This window comes from Sapajus apella, unplaced genomic scaffold, assembly GCF_009761245.1.
Source record: "Sapajus apella isolate SASKATOON/1434 unplaced genomic scaffold, GSC_monkey_1.0 scaffold3, whole genome shotgun sequence".
Taxonomy (NCBI): Eukaryota; Metazoa; Chordata; class Mammalia; order Primates; family Cebidae; genus Sapajus; species Sapajus apella.
The window spans coordinates 65,704,871-65,714,869 of record NW_022436943.1 but is presented as its reverse complement, the minus strand read 5'-3'; positions in this window follow the sequence as shown (position 1 = coordinate 65,714,869).

Genomic DNA, 9,999 nt, shown 5'->3' with positions numbered 1-9,999 from the left:
TGATGCGGAGGAACTGCTTCGTTCTGTCGATCAGCTTCCTGAGGAATGTCTACCAAGGGGAATTATGAGAATGACTAATTTGGGAACAGTGTTTTTGGTTTTAAATGTGTCACCGAGCAGCTTGGCTTCAAATCATGTTTTAAAACTTTGTTTTTTTTTCTCCTTTCTCCCCAGTCTCAAGACGTAACCGTGAGACCAGCGGCAGACGTGCTTCCTTTCATCTTGACGCACAGCCTGGGCAGGGGCTGTGACCGCCCACCCCTCTCTTCTGCTGTCCCACGCTCTCATGCATCACACACGCTTATTTACCTGGATGCCTGTTAAGCTCACACCATGCTCACTTAGCTGGTGAGACGTTTCCTTAGAAGTTTCAGGGGCCAGATCCTGATATGGACCAGACACTTCCAGTCACGATGCTGCCGGCCGCTTCACCAGATGGAGCAATGATTCCAGACGAGCAGTGGGGGGCCGGGTCCTGCCACCCCGGCACCTCCTCGCCCCCTGCCTCTTCCGCATTCCAAACCCTCTCTTGAAAACCCCCTGCGTTCCCCACACAAATGGAAGAGTGGAATTGCTTTCTGCTCATCCCCTTGCTGGCACGGATGATGACGTCTCGCTCTCTTTCTGTCACACCTTGTTACTATTTTGGCTTCTTTCTATGAGCAGTGAGCAGCCTCACCCTTCTGCTGGTCACAGGTGCAGCAGAGTGGAAGAACGTGTTTGGGTTGCTGCGGGACCCACAGCTCACTGCTGAACAACGGCAGATGGGTGTGTGATCCGGGGGCACAGGTTATTCCTGAGGGAACAGCCGGCCTGGTGGGCTGGATAAAAGGCACTGAAAGAGGAGGGGACTGCCCAGCTCTCCCCATAATCGCCAAGTGGAGCACCCCTGATGTGGTTGGTAAGCAAGCCATGTGGGACTGACTTTATGATGACCGGGGCATCCACCTCTGAGTATGCCCAGGTCCTGGTAAATGCCATGGTTGGGGGGCCATTGGCCCCGACACCTGACTGGGTCTTGACTTCCCCTCATGGGTTATCCAGATGCTAATAAAAACATTAGGCTAGTTAATAAGAGCATTGGGAAGGGCAAAAGGGAGTCCAAGGACTCATCCTAGGAAGGGGAGCATTTTTAAACGGTTATTTTAAAATAAGGTAAAAATGAGCTGGGCATGGTGGCTCATGCCGTGTAATCCCAGTGCTTTGGGAGGCCATGATGGGCAGATAATCTGAGATCAGGAGTTCGAGACCAGCCTGGCCATCATGGCAAAACCCCGTCTCTACTAAAAATACAAAAATTAGCCAGGTGTGGTGGCATGTGCCTGTAATCCCAGCTACTGGGGAGACTGAGGCAGGAGAATTGCTTGAACCTGGGAGATGGAGGTTGCAGTGAGTCAAGATCATACCACTGCACTCCAGCCTAGGCAACAGAGTGAGATTCTGTCTCAAAAAACAAACAAAAAAGGTAAAAAGTGGATGGGGTGAAACGAAGAGGAAAAAGGAATGGAGAGAGTGATGGATGCATCCCGGTGGGTAGGATCTGTAGGTGGCCGTTCAGCATGGAATGAATAGCAGAGAAATGGAAGGTCTTAACACAAAGGTCATAAAATGACACTATTGAAGGTTGGTGAACAAAGGGAGCCCCCCAGATTAGAGAAGGCAATCTAATTCTAACAATTAGGAGGCAAAATTTACACTGAGCGAACCAACCAACAATTGCCGGGGGCAATGTTGAGGTTGGTTAATCGAGATGAAATTGACAACAGCCGGCGGGGGGGGGGGGGGGGGGAACCCAAATTGTTCTTCACAAGAGAGGGTTAAAATGGTCTGGGGCTGGAAAAAAGAAGTTCCTGGGAGCAGAACAGAAAAATGTAGAATTATGAAAGTTGAAATGTTTAAACAGGCTTTATGTAAGGTAGTTAGTTATATATCCTTTAACTAAATGCTTTATGAAACATGGGTATTGAAGCTGGTGCAGTGGCTCATGCCTGTAATCCTAGCACTTTGGGAGCCTGAGGTGGGTGGATCACTTGAGGTTAGGAGTTCAAGACCAACCTGACCAACATGATGAAACCTCATCTCTACTAAAAATACAAAAATTAGCTGGGCATAGTGGCACACACCTGTCATCTCAGCTGTTGGGAGGCGGAGGCAGGAGAGCTGTTTGAACCCAGGAGGCAGAGGCTGCAGTGAGCTGAGATCATGCCACTGCATTCCAGCCCCGGCAACAGAAGAAGACTCAAAACAGCAAACAAACAAAAAAAACAGAAAATGAAAAATGGACTGGGGAAAAACTCCTACCTACTACTGCAAAACCAAAGGCATGAACATATCCACGAAGAGTCAAACTGTAAAATATTTAAAGAGATTTATTCTGAGCCAAATATGAGAGACTGTGGCCCATGACACGGCCCTCAGGAGATCCTAAGGACGTGTGCTCAAGGTGTTGGGCCACAACCTGATTTTATGAATTTTAGGGAAATATCAGTGAATAGGTAAGATATACATTGGTTCCATCCGGAGAGCTGGGACCACTTGAAATGGGGACTTCCGGTCACAGGCAGATTCAGAGGTTTTCTGATTGGCAGTCAACTGAAAGAGTTATTGTCTAAAGACCTGGAATCCATAGAAGGGGTGTCTGGGTTAAGGTGAGGGGTTGTGGAGACCAAGCTCCTGTGACAGAGAGGAAGCCTCCAGGTGGCTTCAGAGAGAACAGATGGTAAATGTTTCTCACCAGAATTGACTCTCTCCTGCATCAGGGAAAAGGGCTGAAAAAGGAAAAGCATTCTCTTCAGAATGCAGATTTTCCCCACAAGAGACAGCTTTGCAGGGCTATTTCAAGACATGGCAAGGAAACGTAATTTGTGGTGAAATACTTCAGTTTCATTAGACATGGCGAGGAAACATAATTTCTGGTGAAATACTTCAGTTTCATTCAGTGATGCCTTGGCCTGGCTTCTAGCCTTGGGGCTTTTAATAAGTGGAATCCAAAATTCCCTAAACACGTTCCAGCAAAGCCAACTTAAAAAGAGCCAAGCAGCTTAGGCAACATGCTGAGACCCTGTCTGTACAAAACAAAAATGAGCCGGTGTGGTGGTGGGGTGTGCCCACAGTCCCAGCGACTCGGGAGGCTGAGGCAGGAGGATTGTTTGAGCCTCAGAGGCTGAGGCTGCAGTGAGCTCTGATTGCACAGTTGTACCCAGCATGGCTGACGGAGCAAGACCCTGTCTCAGGAAAAAAAAATGCCTATAGGGCTGGTCACTATTCTTGCACACTTTATGCAAATAACTGGACCAAGTATAGTGAGACCGACATTTATTTTGCAAATAAACTGGTCCATTTATGATTTATCCTTGGTAGAAATGGGGAAACTAAACTGGAGAGAGAAAAATTTGGATCCTGGCCCTGACCATTGTTTTTGGGTTTTCGTTATTTGCTTACAATTTGGGCTAATCCTGAATCATTCACTGGCCTCAAGTCTCTAAAGAAAATTCAGTTTTGGAGTTTTCTTCATGTTGCTTTTAGCCGACTCCTTAATGAAATGGGCTCTTTTTTGTTACTGTTCTGGCATCCAAATTCCCTTTTGATTGTAAAGTATTTTGTGCAAAGTATTAATGTTATGTATGTCTTGTTGTTTTACCTTCTCTGAGAAAGTGGAAGTCATTGTGTTCTGGAGACTAGAAGCGATTCAACAGCCCGTGACCCTCCGTCATTGGGAATCTCACGGCCTGATCTGTTTTCCGTTGCCAAGGCACCGCTGCTAAAGCTAGATAATCCCAAACACCGTCCCTAAGGCTCAGGGACCATCCCGGAAGAGGAGGGCAGGCGAGACTGTAGGAGTTAGATTCGTGGGGTGGAGGGTAAGGCCGAAGCAGCTCCATCTTGGATGCTAGTTCACCGTGTTGGCTTTTGATTAACCTCAGTTCTGGAATGCCTCTGAGCTTTCCCGTTCACCTAGTGTTCCTTGTGTCAGAGCACGTCCTTACCTCAAGTCCTGACCTTAGGGAAATTCCTACCCAGCCCTCTGAAGCACTTGTGCTCCTGCGCTGTGGCATGTGAGCCCTGGGACTGGGTGGTGACGGTGGTGATGGATCTACCATCTTGACTCACCAAACCGTGAGACAGACACGGCTTCTGTTTCTAAGTCCCCATTAAATGCTTCTTTCTAAGAAGCTGGATTTGTCAGCCTCTTTCTTTGGCCTGTCAGTTTCCTTGGACTTTGGGTTGGTGTGTTTGGACTTGCCCACCGGGAGACAGCGGCTGAACAGTGTTCTGTTGCATGGGCTTACACGTTTTATTTCTCTACACTTTGTGGATGGATATTTGGGCTGCTTCTACTATTTGGTACTTGTGACTATTGCCACTGTATTGGGCTGATCTTGCGTGGCTGTGAAGAAATACCTGAGACTGGGTGATGTGTAAGACGGGAAGTGTGTCTGGCTCTCAGCTCTGCAGGCTGTACAGGAAGCTGGTGCTGGCCTGGCTTCCCAGGAGGCCTGAGGGGGCTTTTACTGATGGTGGAAGCGGGCGACGGCTCATCGCGTGATGGGAGCGGGAGGAACAGAGAGCGGGGGAGACGCAGCTCACTTTTCAACAGTCACACGTGTCCCGAAGCTCGCAGTGAGAAAGCTTAGTTACCCAGCGCTGCTGCCAAGCCGTCCGTGAAGGACCACCCCATGATCCAGTCCCTTCCTACCCTTGCACCCCGCAAACCCTGGGGATCACGTTTCAGCATGATATTTAGAGGAACAAACATCCAAATCGTATCAGCTGCTGTGAACGCTCTGGACAAGTTTTCGTCTGAATACCTGTTTTCAGTCTCTTTGGGTGTATTTCCAGGGGTGCCCTTGCTGTGCCCCACAGGACTTGCACACTTGGTTTTATAGGAAACGGCCAAGCTGTTTCCAGCGCTGCGGCATTTGACATTCCCGCCAGCAGTGTCTGAGGGTTCCCCACCTTCTCCCAACGCTTGTCACTTTCTGTAGTTCTGATCATGACCACCCTAGTGGGTATGACACGGTGTCTCATTGTGGTTTTGGTTTTCGCTCTCCTGGTGACAGGACTTGTGGCATGTGATATGTGACACGTGTGGACGCCCTTGGGAGCCGGGCACCAAAGGCCACATGCCATGTGGTTCCATTCACACGAAAGTCCAGAAGAGACAAGTCCAGGAGACGGAGAGTGGTTGCTTAGGGGCTGGGGGAGGAAAAAACCGGGAGTGACTGCTTAGAGGGGTGTGGGGTTTCTGTTTGGAGTGATGAGAAGGCTCTGGGACAAGATGGTGGTCGTGGCCACACCTAATGAGTGTACATAATGCCACTGAATTGTACACTTTAAAATGATAAAAATGGTACATGTTAGAAAATAATTTTACTGTAAGTTCTGGCATGCGTTTGCAGTATGTGCAGGTTTGTTTCCTAGGGCTACACGAGCCGTGGTGGTCTCCTGCACCTACTGACCCGTCCTCTAAGTTCCCTCCCCTCGACCCCCACCCCAACAGGCCCTGGTGTGTGCTGTTCCCCTCCCTGTGTCCATGTGTTCTCACTGTTCAACTCGGGTTTGAGTTTTCTTCATGTTGCTTTTGAAGCAGATGTTGCAGTGAGCTGAGATCATGCCACTGCATTCCAGCCTGGGCAACAGAGTGAGACTCCATCCTCCCGCCCCCCAAAAAGTGCAGCAAGAATATTTTAGAACTGCAAAAACGTTGCTTCCTCTGTTTTCCTGAATTCAGTGGGAGACAGTCTAACTTGATGTGTATAAGCAACAATTAAAAACAAAATCCTGCCCTGGCCAGGCACGGTGGCTCACGCCTGTAATCCCAGCACTTTGGGAGGCTGTGGTGGGCAGATCGCTTGAGGTCAGGCTCTCAAGACCAGCCTGGCCAACATGGTGAAACACCATCTCTACTAAAAATACAAAAATTAGCAGGGCTTCATGGTGGGCACCTGTAGTCCCAGCTATTCCAGAGGCTGAGGCAGGAGAATTGCTTGAACCTAGGAGGCAGAGGTTGCAGTGAGCCGAGATTGGGCCACTGCACTTCAGCCTGGGCGACAGAACGAGACTCCATCTCAAAAAAAAAAAAAAATCCCAGATCCTGGCCTAGGCAGCTTATATCATAAGTGAAACACTCAAATGAGAACCCGCCGTCCAGCCCTGACTCCCATATTTTAGCCGGAGCTCCCTCAGTCAGGCGTAGGCAGGCTCCATTGGAGGAGAGCTCCATCACATGCATGCAGATTCGTGTTGTAAACCTTCCTCAGCAGCCTCTTGCCAGGATGACTGTGCATTGGAGGAGGAGGAACGACCAGGTTTTTCAGGATTTTCAGGATGACTGGACACTGGTGATTCCTGGAGACTTACCATGACACCGTTCCTTCAGTCAGGGGCGTGTGGGTGAAGGGAAGCCAGTGAATGGCAAAGAACGCTTGAGAGCAGCTCCACCTTACAGGGGAACTGCTCATAGCAAGGCCAGGAACCACCATGCGGCGAGTATTCCACTTCAGAATCCATGCTTCGAGCAGAGAAATGTTTGCCAGAAGCTTGGAAAATCAGCCACACAAAATCCAGGCGTCTTCCACCTTGGTGGGCTCTCCAGGGTCCAGTGGCATCTTCTGATGTTCTCCCAAGAGAAAGAGAATTGCTGCACTGGTACCTCCCATCACTAAGAGAGGGCACAATGCCAGGCAGGGTGTTCTGGATTTTGGGGGCAGAACAGTCTTCAGCAGAAAACTGTTCTTTCAAGAAAATAAGAGTCTGGCTTTCAACTGGGTTCAAGTGGAGGTTCACCACTGACTAGGAGCCCCCAGAGTGGACCATCCGGTCCCTGATGGTGCAGGTGGCCTCCACAGCGGGGTCAGGGATGTGCATCCCCACGGTGATGCCATCTGCCAGTGCTGGCATGGCTGCTGCAGTGGGAGTCTAGCTCTTTCCTGGCATCTGCTGCAGCAGAGCCCAGGGAGTTCCTCAGGGGCCAGACCCAAGTCCAGGTGCCCAGAAGAGAAACTTCGAACTCTGCTGCACACACGCTGGTGAGTCTCCCCAGCCAGGGGAATGGCACATTCACTGCCGTAGCCAGTGAAGATTCTGGCCATTGAGATCCTGGACTAGCTGGGTGGCCTTTGGGTTACAGAGTTCCTGGATGGACATGAGACAGCTTTGAGTAGTCACAGCAGGACCCCAAGAGGGCACAGCTGACACCAGTAAAAGAAGTGCCTTTGACCCTTTAGGACCTCTCTGCCTCACGCCTCCAGCATGTGCCTGGTTCACAGGCAAAAAGCCACTCTCCAGACTGAGCCCCCGCCCACCCCAGCAGACACTTCCTGCTGACGAGTGGGGTTGTGAATGGTCCAAGAGGCACCAATTCGGGCCATCACCTCCTCACACGGAGGACCGTAAGATGAACGTGGGTTGGCAAGAGAGTGTGACAGGACCCATGGGCAGCCCAGGGGGGCCCTGAGGAGGTGGAGGTGCTCTTCGGGCCCCGTCTGCCTTGTGGAGCTCACAGTCCCACAGAGACTGAGAAACAAAACGTCAGTGCCTGTCTGCATGGCCACTTGCTTCATAAACTTGCTGTGACGCCAGGACGTTCTGACGCAGCCTGAGCCTCACATGATCCCGACCTGCCTGGCACTGGGGGTGCTGGGGGAGCATCTCGGCATTGCTGTCATTGTGAGTCCTAAGCCTGTTGCCACCCAGTCCAGGGGCTGAGTGCCCAGGAGGAGCCCGATCTTCTGATCAGCACCGTGGACAGGGCCATGGGATGCAGTTCCAGCCATCGTGCCGACTCGGAGCCCAAGTCTGGTGCCCGGGCCCAGAGGCGTGAGCAGAGGAGAAGCCAATCAGGTGGCTCTGACTCCAAAGCGTGGGTCCAGAGCCTGAGGGCTTCTTTCTCCGCGGGGAGCTCAGGGCACAGCATCACGCCTCTTGCAGGGTTGTTCTCCCATCTGGGATGCTGGGAAGTAAAGTGATCACCACACCCTTCTCTGCATATTTCTCAGACTTGTTCTTTTTTTGTTTTGTTTTTTAACAGCTTTATTGAGGTATAATTGACATGCAATAAACTGTAAAAGTTTAAAGTGTGCAGCCTGATCATAGGTGACACGTGTGCAGTGTATGGCATGCTGATGGAGGCGAGGAACGGACCCACCAGCCTCAAAACCTCCCCTGCCCTCTGTGATTCCTCCTCCCTTCCTTCCCTACCCCACAAGGCAATCACTGACTCGCTTTCTCTAGCCGTAGATTAGTTTGCATTGTCTGGAATTGCATCCAGCTGGAATCATTCCGTTAGGACACGTGGCTCATCTGACTTCCTTATTCTGAGCTTTGTCCACGTGGCTGCGTGTATCAATGGTATATTCTTTTCCGTGGCGGGCTGTCTTCCGCTCTTGGAGGGAGCACACTTTGTTCACCCATTTGCATGCACTTCGAGGTGGGCATTTCGAACCTCTCCAGCTTCTGTCCGTGACAAGTAAGCCACTACGAACATTTGCACACGGGTCTTTTTAAGGATGTGGCTTTCATTGCGTTTTGCTACACACGCACAAGTGGAATGGCTGCACCATGTGCAGACGTTTAGCTTTTTATTTTGAGATGGCTGTGGACCCACATGTGTTCATGAGGAATGACACGGCTGTCCTACGTGCCCATCACCCCCCTAGAGCATCTTGTTTCCCTCAACAGAGACATCTGGCAAAGCTGAAGTATGACGGCACAGCCAGGATGAGGACATCAACGTAGTCGAGGCGCAGACGTTTCCAGCACCACGTGGCCCCTCATGTTGTCCCTTGTAGCCACACCCCTCCCCCGCCACCCCCATTTCCAAGACCTCCCTGACCCTTGGGGAATGCTAATCTGTTCTTGCAGAATGCTAATCTCCATTAACTCCTGGGTAACACTCCTCTCCATTTCCATAACTGTGTCATTTCAAGCATGAACGAGAAATAGAGCACTATAGAATGTAACCTCCTGGGGCTGGGTGTGGTGGCTCACACCTGTAATCCCAGTACTTTGGGAGGGTGAGGTGGGTGGATTGCTTGAGGCCAGGAGTTCAAGACCAGATTGGCCAACATGCTGAAACTCTGTCTGTACTAAACATAAAAAAAATTATCTGGACGTGGTGGCACACACCTGTAATCCCAGCTACTCATGAGGCAGGAGAATCGTTTGAACCAGGGAGGTGGAGGTTGCAGTGAGCCAACCTTGCACCACAGCACTCCAGCCCAGGTGACAGAGCAAGACTCCATCTCAAAAAAGGAAGAATGTCACTCTTGTGACTGGGCTTTTTCCCTCAGCGTAGCTCTCTGAAGATTCATCCGTCTTTGGGACATGTTGGAGCTCATTCTTATTGCTCAGCAGAGTTCCATGGTGAGGATGCATTACACTTTGTTTAACCATTCCCCTGGACGCCCGAGTTGCTTCTAATGTCGGGGTGTTTAGCATCAAGCTGTGCTAAACATGGGTGTTTAGGTGACATGGTTTGACTCTGTCCCCACCCAAATCTCATCTTGAATTCCCATGTGTTGGGGGAGGGACCTGCTGGGAGGTAATTGAATCATGGGGGCAGATCTTTCCCATGCTATTCTCACGATAGTGAATAAGTCTCAGGAGATCTGATGGTTTTAAAAACGGGACTTTCCCTGCACGAGCTCTCTCTTTGCCTGTCACCATCCGTGTAAAATGTGTCTGGCTCCTTCTAGCCTTCTGCCATGATTGTGAGGCTTCCCCAGCCTTGTGGAACTGTAAGTCCAATTAAACCTCTTTCTTTTGTAGATTGCCCAGTCTTGGGTCTGTCTTAATCAGCCATGGGAAAATGGACTAATATGGCAGGTTTGGGTGTGAACACAAGTCTCCATTTCTCTAGGTAAATGGCCGGGAGTGCAGCTGTTGGGCGGTATGGAAGTTGTATGTTTAGATTTTTGAGAAAAAGCTGAAATGCTTTCTGGGGGGCTTGTAGCATTCATTATATGCTCACATCAACAATGTGTGAAGGATCCAGGTTCC